Here is a 13,483-nt window from a genome sequence, read left to right on the forward strand (position 1 = left end):
TTGAATTATGTACAGCATGTCTAGGGTTATAAACAGGAAATTTATTATAGAACTATTTATGATATGATCCTGGTATACATATTAGAAATAACCATTACAAAGCTCCTGAAAAGTGAAGATAAAAATCTCACACAATACACTGTTCCAGTTCTGCACAAATCTACTATAGTCAATGAAAATGATGGCTGCCATTAACCACTTAAGCCGCGGAAGATTTTACCCCCTTCCTGACCAGGGGGTATTTTGCAATTCGGCACTGCGTGACTTTAACGGACAATTGCGCGGTCGTGCGACGCTGTACCTAAACAAATTTGACGTTCTTTTTTTCCCACAGAGCTTTCTTTTGGTGGTATTTGATCACCTGTGCGATTTTTTGATCATGCACTATAAACAAAAAAAGAGCATCAATTTTGCAAAAATAACAATATTTTTCACATTTTTTTTATATGAAATTCCCAAAAAAAAATGTAAAAATCAAAATTTTTTAACATTTTCGGCCAATTTGTTTTATGCTACATATGTTTGGTAAAAAAAAAATTGCAAAAAGCGTATTTTGATTGGTTTGCGCAAAAGTTATCGCGTTTACTAACAAAGGGAAAGATTTTTGTCATTTTTGTTGTTTTTTTTTTTAATGCGTAATGGCGGCGATCTGCAATATATTTTGCGGGACTGCGACATTGGGGCGGACAGATCGGACCCTTGACTGACATTTTTGGGGTTACCAGTGACATTACTACAGTAATCAGTGCTATACATATGCACTGTTACTGTAAAATGACACTGGTAGTGAAGGGGTTAACTTTATTTGAGAGGGAGGGGCTGTGTGTGTCCCTAGGTGCGTGATTCTAACTGTGATTGGCTGTGGCTTGAGGTGTAGGAACAATGATCAACGGTCCTACATAGTAGAACCGTATGATCACTGTTCCTACACAGGGGAGAATGACAGACGGCTTGTTTACAATAGCCGCCTGCCTTTCTCCCACTGTCACGGACGATCATGAGTCCGCCGCTCACACGGGGGGTCCGTGACCGCGTGGGAACGCGCCTCCGGCGGCGCGCGCTTGCTCCCCATAGCGTCACAGGTTAGTGACGTACCGGTACGTCACTTTGCCTGTGAGGGGCTGACTGCCGCAGTATATGTACTTTCGGCGGTCGGCAAGTGGTTAATGACATGTAGAACTAACTTGTAATACCATTACTTCAAAAACTTTTTATATATTATAGTGTTCCTTTCAATGAAAGGCAGATGTCCTAAGACTTGGGGTTAAAGTTTCAATCAAGAAAGCTTTTCCATTCCTGAGACAACAGATATAGGCTTTACAAAAAAAGAAAAAAAAAAAAAAGTTTAAAAATGATCGCTCCCTCTACTTTACTAACCTCCACTATTATAAACATAACCAGAATACTCCAGTGACCACCAGTACCTCACATTACAGTCCCCTTTCCCACATATAAAAACTGCCCACAAAAGTACATAACTAAATAACTAAAATATAAACATCTATATTTCTTGAAGACAAAACACATCTAGATTGTATCTATGTATCTTATGTTCAGCACATTATACTCACCAGCTGAAAGGCAAATTACACAGTGTTACTGGCCAAAATGTCATAGTTCCTTTGTGAGTTGGCCTCGTTGCTGAAGCTAACATAAGTAGAAACCATCATCACATAATTATTATCCTATTAGAGGACACATTTCTTTGTGTATTCTGCATATCAGACCTGTCCAACTGGGAGCCACATGGAAAAGGTTTACAAACCACAGGTTAAGAATATATGCCATGAAGGTATGATACTACAATTAAAGTTCTATATCAGACGATGCATCTCTAATATGACAGTTGATCAAGGGGCCTTCAAAGAGTTTCTTCAGTCTCTCTTCATTCCTATCCAGACCATCTGTATTAGGTTAGCAGAAAAAAAAAAAAACTTTGAAGTAAATAAAAAAAATCCCAATGACCAAGACTAAACAATCTAGTTTTACTTCCATCAGTTCAGAAAAAAAGAGAGAAATGAGACTATGATGGTGTAGACCTTAAGTTCCCAGGGCCAGCATAGCTGCCAAGGCGATTAAAATGAAAAGAACACAACTGGAAGAGTAGGAACCATATAGAGTACGAACACCCAAAACCACAAGGTGTGCAAAAAACAGAGAAGAGAGCTTCAGCCCTCTGTCTAAGTAACTCTACTTAAAACAGAAAAACTATTTTACGATGGACTGAACGTTTAGAGTACCATCTATCAGATGAAAACTTGTGGGATGCCATTCGTTGATTCTTTCTCAAAGTAGTAGCTGCAAGGCTGGCTTCTAAAATGTCAGTGTCACAGGTCATGAACATGCATGCAGTATAAGTCACATAAAAGTCTGAATTCCTTTTTTACTTGTCAGTGACTCAAAGTATTAAAACCACCTGCATGATAAGCAAACAACCAACATCTTCATATAGAGAGGTTGGCAATTGCAGCCTAAATATTTTTCTCCAGGGAGTTTTCCCAACCACTTAACGACCATCCTAAAGCAGATATCCTGCTACAGGACGGCAGTTCAGTGCATCCAGAAAATATTCACAGAGCTTCACTTTTTCCTCATTTTATGTTACAGCTTTATTCTAAAATTGATTAAATTCATAATTTTCCTCAAAATTCTACAAACAATACTCCATAATGACAACATGAAAGAAGTTTGTTAGAAATCTTTGCAAATTTGTTAAAAAAAATAAAAAAAATCCCATGTACATTAGTATTCACAGCCTTTGCTCAGTACTTTGTTGCAGCACCTTTAGCACCAACTACAGCCTCAAGTCTTTTTGAGTATGGTGCTACAAGCTTGGCACACCTATTTCTGGGCCTTTTCTTCCATTCTTCTTTGCAGAACCTCTCAAGCTCCATCAGGGTGGATGGGGAGTGTTGGTGCACAGCTATTTTCAGATCTCTACAGACATGTTTAATCGGGTTCAAGTCTGGGCTCTGGCTGGGCCACTCAAGGACATTCACAGAGCTGTCCTGTAACCAGTCATTTGTTATCTTGGTTGTGTGCTTAGGATAGTTGTCCTGTTGGAAGATGAACTTTCACCACAGTCTGAGGTCCAGAGCGCTCTGGAGCAGGTTTTTATCAAGGATGTCTGATGTCTCTGTACATTGCTGCATTCATCTTTCCCTCGATCCTGACTAGTCCCCCAGTTCCGGCCGCTGAAAAACATCCCCATAGCATGATGCTACCTCCACAATGCTTCACAGTAGGGATGGTATTGGCCAGGTGCTGAGCGGTGCCTGTTTTCTTCCTGACAAGACTCTTGCCATTCAGGCCAAAGAGTTCAATCTTTGTTTAAACAGACCAAAGAATTTTGTTTCTCATGGTCTGAGAGTCTGATAGGCGGAGTGCTGCAGAGATAGTTGTTCTTCTGGAAGGTTCTCATCTCTACACAGAGAAATGCTGGAGCTCTGTCAGACTGACCATTGAGTTCTTGGTCACCTCCATGACTAAGGCCCTTCTCCCCTGATCGCTCAGTTTAGCTGGGTGGCCTGCTTTAGGAAGAGTCCTGGTGGTTCCAAACTTCTTCCATTTACGGATGATGGAGGCCACTGTGCTCATTGGGACCTTCAATGCTTCAGAAATGTTCTGTACCCTTCCCCAGATATGTGCTTCGATACAATTCTGTCTCAGAGGTCTACAAACAATTCCTTGTACTTCATGGCTTGGTTTGTGCTCTGACATGTACTGTAAAGTGTAAGACCTTGTATAGATAGGTGTGTGCCTTTCCAAATTATGTCAAGTCAAATGATTTTATCACAGGTGGACTCCAATTAAGTTGTAGAAGCTGGGACACAGGGAAGGTAACTCAATGTATTCATTCAAAAGAAAATCAGAGACAACCTTTGGAAGGAAAGACAGACAGGGGCTAAGAAGCACCTTATCTCTGTGAACCACCAAGTAAGGTGAACATCAAGACAACGCCACCAATTCCGACACAAGTGATTGTCACCAACAAGGCCACCTTCTGGGATAACTTAGGCAGGGAACCTCCCTAAGATTTTCAAAAGGTGGTTTCTGGAGGACTGAAAGCACCAAATTAAGATCCTAAGGACCGGCAATGGAGTACTCACACCACGCAAAGTACGACTTCCATGTAGGACGGTAGATCTTCCTAGAGGGAGGTTTTCTAGCTCTTAACAGCATAGGAATCACTGAATCAGACAAACCTCTATCTTTCAGCACCTGGCTTTCAACAGCTGGCTATCAACAGCCAAGCCGTCAAAGTCAGCGACTGTAAAGCAGGATGGAAGATTGGCCCTTGGGACAGCAGATCTTCCCTGAAAGGAAGTCTCCAAGGAACATCGGGCGACCAGCCGTACCAGATCAGCGTTCCAAGCCAGGCGAGGCTAGTCTGGAGCCACTAAGATGACCGGAATACCTTCTGGCTCAATCCTGCGCAGAAGTCTTGGCAGAAGCTTGAGAGGGGGAAAGGCGCTAATTTAGACAATACTGAACCCACGGGGCCACCAGCGCATCTGTGGCGTCTGCCAGAGGGTCGCGAGACCATGGCACAAACCTCTGCCCCTTCCTGTTGAGACGAGAGGCCAACAGGTCCACCTCGGGAGTACCCCACTGAATGCACAACTGAGGAAACCTCTCCAGATGAAGTGACCATTCCCCATGGTCCAACACCTGTCGAATGAGGTAATCAGACTGACAATTTTCCACCCCCGGAATGTGTACAGCAGAGATGGAATGAAATGTTCTGCCCACCTTAGAATGGCGGCTACTTCCTGAGCTGCCAATACACTTCTTGTGTCCCCTTGGTGATTGACATAGGCCACAGCCATGGCATTGTCCGATTGAATTTGCACCGGACACCCCTGAAGACAATCTGTCCAATGACCTAGACAAAGTCTGATCGCTCGGAGCTCCAGTACATTGATCGGCAGTCTGGACTCTTCAACTGTCCAGACCCCCTGAGCAGAACCTTTTCCGAAGATGCCTCCCCACGTGGACAGGCTGGCATCCATGGTGAACAATGTCCAGCACAGGGGGAGAAAGGATTTGCCCTGGCATAGTGCCAGAGAACAAAACCACCAGATCTCGTACCCCGGCTCAGCCGGATCAGATTGTCTATAGACTGTGGATTCCTGTCCCATTTGGCCAGAATCTCAATTTGCAGAGATCTCGTGTGGAACTGTGCAAACGGAACCACCTTGAAGGCAGACACCATCAGGCCCAGTCAGACCCAGATAATCCAAATTTGTGGATGGAACCAGAGCAGACTTCTGAAGGCTCAAAATCCAACCAAACTCCCTCAGAGTTCGCAGAGTAATCTCCAAGTTGACCACCAGAGCAGTTGGAAACTCCGCTCGCAGCAGAAGATCATCCAAGTACCCCAGTACCCTGATTTCCCCCCCCCCCCCCGACGCAACAATGCCAGCATTGGGGTTATCACTTTTGTTTAGACCCGAGAAGCAGAGGCAAGACCAAAGGGTAATGCCACAAACTAATAATGCTCCTCTTCCACAGCAAATCGGAAGAAGCACTGGTGACCAATACATTGGAATGTGAAGGTAAGCGTCCTTGATGTCGATAGAAGCAAGAAGATCCCCCTGATGCAGGAATGCCATTCCCGTGAAAATGGACTCCATTCAGAATTTCTGTACCCGCACAAAGCAGTTTAGTGCCTTGAGTTCCAGAATTGGACACACCTTTCCTCCTTCCTGAGGACTGTAAACAAATTTGAATAAAACCCCTGAAAATGTTCAAAAGTCGGAAACGGGAGAATCACCTTTTGGCTCAGCAAGTCTTGAACTGTCCCAAAGAGACTCCCCGGAAGTGGTCTGGGGACAGGCGCAAGATGGAGGGAAAAAACATTTTCGGAGGATAAGAATGAAACTCGATCTTGTAGCCAGGTCGTATGAATATGGACCCACTTGTCCTGTACCAGGGAGGTCCAGAAACCAGCGAAGACGTCTCCCCACCCCACACATGGGTGAAGGCGCCCCTTCATGCTGAGGGAGCCTTGTTCGCAGGTCTGGAGAAGCCCATTCTCGGCTTGATAGATAAGGTTCGCCTGGATCCTGGTTCGCCAAGGCGCCCCTTCATGCTGAGGGAGCCTTGTTCGCAGGTCTGGAGAAGCCCACTCTCGGCTTGACAGACCAGGTTCGCCTGGATCCTCCGAAGAAGGCCCTGAAGGGTTTTGATCCCTTGTCTTGAGACCCTGATGGGCGAAAAAACTTCTTATGTGCCCAGAAGGATGGACCACGTCTACGACAGGGCTCCTTGCCCTTACTAGCCTGTGGAAGAAAGGTACTGTTCGCCCCTGTGAGACCCTTAATGATGTCATCCAGGGAAGCTCTGAACAGGCGATCCCCTTGGAAGGGGAGGTCATATAAAGCCTTCTTAGAAGTCTGGTCCACAGACCAGCATTTAAGCCAAATACCATGCCTAAATACCACTGCTGAGACAAACAGCCTCACATTTAGAGGAGCCACATCCAAAGAGGCATTACAGACAAACTGCAGGCCCTGGACCAACTGGTCCGCTAGCTCAGCAAAGGCAGGGGGGAAAGCTGCTCTCCCTCCAGATCCCGGCGTAAAAGTTTAGCCTACTCAGTCAGAGTTTGTGACACCAGGGCAATAGTAAAAACCATGCCGAACCAGCCACAGTGGACATATGGCGGGCAACAGCCTCCGCTTTTCTGTCAGCCGGGTTCGTAAAGGCCGGGGACTCCTCAACCGGAATCACGGTTGCTTTGTTTAATCTAAAAACCGGAGAGTCCACCACAGGTGGTACCAGACCACCTTTTAAGCAGGGAGTCCTCATAATGGTACCGCATAGCAAAACGGTTAGGGACCACAAGGGGGCATTTTGGACAACCCCACTGTTTGTAGACAATTTTGTCGAAGTGGGGAACACCCTTGCCGCTCTGGAGGGCTTGTGGGTGCCAAAAGGAAACAACGCCTCCGATGCGGCATCAGCCACATCCTCCTTTTTTAAAGTCTCACGCACAGATACAATCAGTGCATCCACCAGCACCTTTTCATGCACGGCAACAGGAGCAGAGGAATTATCGTCACTATCTCAGAAATCAGGGTGTGTGGACCCAACAGGGTGACTCTCATCCGCATCAGATTCAGGATCTGATGAGACAGATGAGGCAGGTAAAGGTGGGGGACTCTTTTTGCTAGCCCGTTTCCCCAGGACCAAATCCACCTTGGACACCAAAGAGTCAAGGACCGCCGTCAGTGCAGTAAGGGAGCCTCTGAGAGGGGATCAGGTGGGAAAATGTACTCCAGGGACTCCATGAGTGAAAAAAAGGGGACCCACAAAATAAGGTTTAAAAACACTGCTAGGGACACGCCCACCGTGCTGGCAGCACAACACTGATCCTATAGCAGGGAGGGAGAGGACCCCACCAGACTCACCGCCCACTGTTCAGGCACTGCAGCACCAGGCTATCTGCACACACATGCGGCGATCATGAAGAGAAAGATCCAGGAGTCAGCACCAGGTGATAAAGAGGGCCTCCCACTGCCAAAATCCTCACCCATATATGCTTCACAGTCATGCCTGCTGCTATTAGCAATGAGAAACCACTAGAAAATGAAGGCTACACAAACAGGGCCACCGAATCTACAGCACACAAGCTACAAGAAAATGGCAGCACCACGCGGCTCCCAGGGGCCCGGAAGGGTCCCAAGAGCCCCGAAAAGGACACCAGCAGGAAGAGGGGCCCTGGCAGGAGTCCCCACCGGGTAAAGCCCCCCCCCCTCCCAAAAGCTGATCATCCGGTCAGCAGCGGCGCCCCCCCTAGCTCTGCACCCCAGACTGACCTGAGAAGGTGGTATGGGGAAGGGGGGTGTAGGCAGATGAGGGGCGAAGTGTCCGCAGGGGCCACCGAGAGAGGGGGGGCGCTGCATGAGAAGGAGAACCAGGGGTCCGACCGTCTCAGAGAGGGGAGGACAGCTACCTACCATACCAGGAACAGGGTGGGCACCGCTTCAGACAGAACCTCCTCTCCATCTAAATGGGGGGCTGCCGACCAGGGGGAACACTGTCACTCAGACTGAGGCCAGATCGTGTGCGACCTCGCAAGACTTTTAACAAGCAGACCAGCCCAGTGGGGCTATGTCGCGGTCGACCTAGCATGGAGATGAGGCCTGCGCGCACTCGCTGGCCAGACTGGGGTGACCGCAAGATTTAAAAAATATCCAGCCCATCGACCAGTCGATTGTAGATTCTCACAGGAAAAATAGAAAACAAATTCCCAGGACCGAAGATCCCAGCAAGGAACCAAGCCCAAAAACTCAGTGCCTAAAGCTGAGAGTGGGAGTATACCCCCTGGGACTGCCCATAGGCGCAGTCAAGCTTTTTGTCAAGCTTTTGTCAAGATCAGGTGCGGTGTCAGTCAATGAAAAATAGAGAAATATATATTTTTTTATTTTCAAAATTGTCTGCCTTTTTTGGTTATATAAAAAAAAAAGCAGTGGTGATCAAATACCATCAAAAGAAAGCTCTATTTGTAGGGGAAAAAAAAAGAAAAATTTTGTTTGGGTACACAATTGCATGGCCACTCAATTGCCAATTAAAACAACGCAGTTCCAAATCCCCAAAATGGCCTGGTCAAGAAGGGGGATAAATCTTCTGAGGGTCAAGTAGTTAAATAAAATAAAAGGTACTATTAATATATAAAGCCTTGGCAGTAGCATACTGCTTGCATTTAACTGTAAACTCTTTGCTTTCGAAATGTAGAGCACCTTCTTGTCCTTAAGACTGGAAAGAAAAACAGAAAGCGTACACACCTGTGGCAGCTAATTACCAAAGCCTTCAACAAAGTGTTATTCTGAAGTGTTATGGGCAAGGTCATTCTGCTCCTATAATATTTTCATTCCCGACTTTCCTTATTAAAGAAAGTGACATTTTTTCAATAAATGTGCTATTTCTACATAAAAAAAAATTAATCCGCCCATATGGTTTGCTTATTTTAAGTCTTTGGCTGTAGTAGATGCAGGCTTAGCTGGTCTTCACACAGAAGTCTATAGTTGCAGAGAAGAACTAAATTTTTATTGGAGGGCCTAAAAAAAATATCACGCACAGCAAAAAATAAACAAAGATGTGGACTATTGCTCCTGCTTACAAAAATACAGACTCAATAGATGTCTTTTACAGGCCAACATTCTGCTAAACATCCCAGACACAACTGTACATTCTAGGCTTCTACTGCATAAATGGCTTCTCAGAAGACAGTAGGAGTGACCATCAAGGAGTTATTTTAATCAACACAGAATGTTTCTCTGCTCCCGCTAAAAATAAATCTGGCTGTCACAATTTCACACAACGCACTACTTTGAATATATCAATATTTGGCACAGTTGACTTACAGGTGTTGTCCAGATTAAGTCTCCTGTAGCACACTTAGATACTTGTTTAATTAAACAGTGCAGTTAGCACACACGTAGCAGTTGACTAGATATCAACTAGGGATGTTGTAGCACAGGGTACACTACATAATTCTATTACCTTCATACATTTAGGTTAAAATTAGAAAACTATAATGCAGTGAGGGTAAAGCATTAGACTTTTCAGAGCTCAAAATCCTGGCCCTATTAAAGTAGAAGTATAGGTTAAACTTTTTTTTTCCGTTTTCGATAGAGTAGAGTAAGGGAGGATTGTAACGCCTTTGTCATCTGTGGAGAAATTTGGTAGATGTCCCTTCACTTCCTGTCACATAGCCAAAAAAGAAGTGAGGGGAAATTCTTGCAAATGAAGAAAATCTTTTGCACTCCCCTAAAAGGACACTTGAACTAGCGTTTCCATTGGAAGATTTCACCTCTGTTCTTGCTCTGGGGGGGAACCCAAAATTTGGGATTTTCTTTTACTTTCAATGATAATGGTAAACAAGACAAATCGTGAGGGTTTATCTCCCTAACAGGGCCAGAGGTAGCAATACAAACCTGACAGGTATCCTAAACCATATCTGCTCTATTCAAAACTAAAACAAAAAAAACAAAAAAAAAAAGTTTTGTCTTTGTCTTTAGTTATAATTTAAGTATTTTGACAAATATGAAATAGGCTCTAATAAAGTAGACAAAAAACAGTCAATGTCCACATTTTAATACTTTAACCACCTCCCTACCGGCCAATGTATATATACGTCCTGCTTTTAAACCTAAATACCGGTGTTATGGCAGCAGATAGCTGCCATAACCCTGGTATTTTTTTAAACTGCAGGTTGGCTTTCCGATAAGGGTGGTCCCATCGGCGGATTCGCCGCGGGATCACCCTTCCAGGATGGCGGAAGAGGTGCCCCCTCCCGCCGCGTCCCGCACCTTTTCTCCTCTTACCGGACCCGCCGGAAGCGGGGAAAACGATCGGGTCCCGGATCCTCATAGACAGGATGTCGAGTGAGGGCAAGATTGGTCTTGGAGGACCGAAGCGACGGCAAACCTCGTTGCCTAGCAACCGGCTTAAAGGTCCCTTTTTGGTTTTTTTTTTTCATTTTATTTTTTTTTTCTATCTTTTAGTGTACTTGTGACATTCTGAGAACTTTTTGACCCCAGATCTCACAAAAAAGAGGTCCTGTCGTGCCTAATTCTATTACAAGGAATGTTTACATTCCTTGTAATAGAAATAAAAATGATCAATTTTTTTATTTTTTTTAAAAACGGTGTAAAAATAAAAAATAATAAATAAAATAAATAGTATAAAAAAAAAATTAAAGCACCCTGTCCCCATTAGCTCGCGCGCAGAAGCGAACGCATACAGAAACCCCGCCCACATATGTAAACGGTGGTCAAACCACACATGTGAGGTATCGCCACGATCGATAGAGCAATAAATTTGAGCACTAGACCTCCTCTGTAACTCTAAGATGGCAACCTGTAGAAATTTTTAAAGTGTCGCCTATGGGGATTTTTAAGTACCAAAGTTTGTTGCAATTCCGTGAGCGTGCGCAATTTTGAAGCATGACATGTTGGGTATCTATTTACTCAGTGTAACATTATCTTTCACATTATGGAAAAAAATTGGGCTAACTTTACTGGTCTCTTATTTTTTAATTCAAAAAAGTGAATTTTTTCCAACAAAATTGTGTTTGGAAGACCGCTGAGCAAATACGGTGTGATAAAAAATATTGCAATAATCTCCATTTTATTCTCTAGGGTCTCTGCTAAAAAAAATATATATAATGTTTGGGGGTTCTAGGTAGTTTTCTAGCAAAAACAACTGATTTTAGCTTGTAAACACCAAATGTCAAAAATAGGCCTAGTAGGCAAGTGGTTAATCCAACCAGTCTGATCTGCTATTACTGTAGGCAGAGCATTATATTTGGTTGCTAAATTTTTGCACATTCTTTGCTCTACTATACAAGGGGTTTCGTTTTGTTTTGCACGCACCTTTAAGGCGCTTTTATTGGGTGAACTCCATTTGTCATACTTAAGCATTTTACGTAACATGATTTTTCAGATATGGATGGGTTTGCATACTGAATTGGCCACTGACTATTTCTTATGCTTATTATACCAATCCAATGGGGCACAAGAGGAGTATTTTTGTGAAAATTAGCATGTATGAAAAAAAATAAGAGAGACTTGTGCCCCTTTCACACATACGGAGTTCAGTCATGTTTTTTTGTCATAAGTTTTTTTGTCAACATCACTTTTTCATCCTTTCTCATCAGTTTTTCATCCTTTATCAGTTTTTCATCCTTTGTCGTCATCTGTTTTTCATCCAATCCGGATTAACGGATGAAAAATAGGGCTTTCATCTGTTCATAAAAACTGATGTTGACGGAAGTGGATGAAAATGGATGTAAATGAATGATCATCCATTTACATCCATTTTTCCATAGGAATGCATTGATGTCCGTTTTCCATCCGTCAACAGAAGGATGAAAAACAGACGAACGGTAAGTATGTGTGAAAGGGGCCTAAGGCTGGTTTCACATGGGCGGTCCCACCAGGTCTGCCTGTCAGTGTTTAAGGCGGACCTGATCTGACCATCCATTGTTCTCTATGGGGGCCATCCGACTGCTCCATAGAGACCAGCAGGGCTGTGTCTGCCTACACAGCGGATCCGCTGCTGAGCAGGTGGATGCACATTACGGAGTCTGCCCCGTGTAAAAGGGGACTAATGGCGATTTAGGTATAGACATAGATTATTATTATTATTACTATTATACAGAATTTATATAGCGCCAACAGTTTGCGCAGAGCTTTACAATGTGAGGGAAGACAATACAGTTACAATACAATTCAAAACAGGAGGAACTAGAGGGCCCTGCTCGTTAGAGCTTACAATTCATGAAAATTAAGTAATAAAGCTGCTGAATAATGAATGCTGTCTATTGAATATATCAATACCAAAATAATCTAAAATGTGTATTACTGACAATGCTTCTGACCTGGACAGTGATAGATGTGGGGTGGCTGGCTACTAATACCTCATGGCGTCAAAGATAATCAGTATCGATGAAAACCTCTAAGAGACCTAGAACTGATCATTTCTATGGAAAAAGGGAACAAAGTTTTAACTGTGCGTAAGCTATGTTCCCCTGCCAAGCTAGGAAGAAAACTGCAGTAGGCTCCTAGGCATTTGAGGAGGGGCAGATGTTTCACTGCCTATAACCTTCTCTGTCAGACATCCACCCATTTCTGACCAAATTAAAACAATTTTTTTTTTTTTTAGTGGAAACATATAAAATATAAAGTACACAAATATAGATATAATGAATTTCCACAATGTATAAGTGAAAGGGGGACATGCTCATTTCATAAAGATTGAGTCTACAACTCTATGTAAAAATAAAGAATATATTTTAACACCTGTGCAATAAGACAGTTTCACATCTTCTATAATAAATGTTCTTCTAAATGATTAAATGCTTTTCCTTGGTTATTTAGATTCAAAAACATTTTTGAAAAAAATGTTTTGAATACAAGTTAAAGTATATCCAAACCGAAGAACAGAACTGTCATACATTACAGGTTACCAAACCTTAGATATAGTGGCTGCATTAGCTTTCTTTTTTCAGGCTTTTTGTCCTTTATTTTCACCTGGTGATCGTGTGAATAACACAATTCTTTTCCCTGGCTGGCTACAATCACTTTTTCCATGTACTGGGGAAGAAAGCCATGGTTGTCACCCAGGCTGAACTTTAAGCATGCCTGCATTTCTTCATCTCTTTTACATTATGGATGAGAATAGTAGCTGACACAAATAAGATACATTTTTTATGTTTCCAGGTCAGCTCACACAAGTGACAATGCATTTCTGGCAAGATCAATGGGTAATTTCTCTATTTGCTGAAAACAAAAGCTGCCAAATCATAAATTTTTATTATTAGCTGCATATCAGCTTTGTGCAGTATCTAAGATTTACTGTAAAAAAACACAAGTGGATATATTCACAACATAAGCTGAGTGAAAACCCAATATGAGGCAGAACCAACTTCAAGAGCCACCTTGAACAGTACTTAAGAGGGGTCTAGATTACA

General features: G+C 43.3%; 1 protein-coding gene across 5 annotated transcripts in view; it reads right to left on the reverse strand.

Moving 5' to 3' along the window:
- Positions 1-13,483, reverse strand: part of NEDD4 (NEDD4 E3 ubiquitin protein ligase) — a 519,020-nt gene that overhangs the window by 261,694 nt on the left and 243,843 nt on the right. The window lies entirely within an intron of this gene.

The sequence above is a fragment of the Pelophylax lessonae genome (genome assembly GCF_965119305.1).
Source record: "Pelophylax lessonae genome assembly, chromosome: 4".
Taxonomy (NCBI): Eukaryota; Metazoa; Chordata; class Amphibia; order Anura; family Ranidae; genus Pelophylax; species Pelophylax lessonae.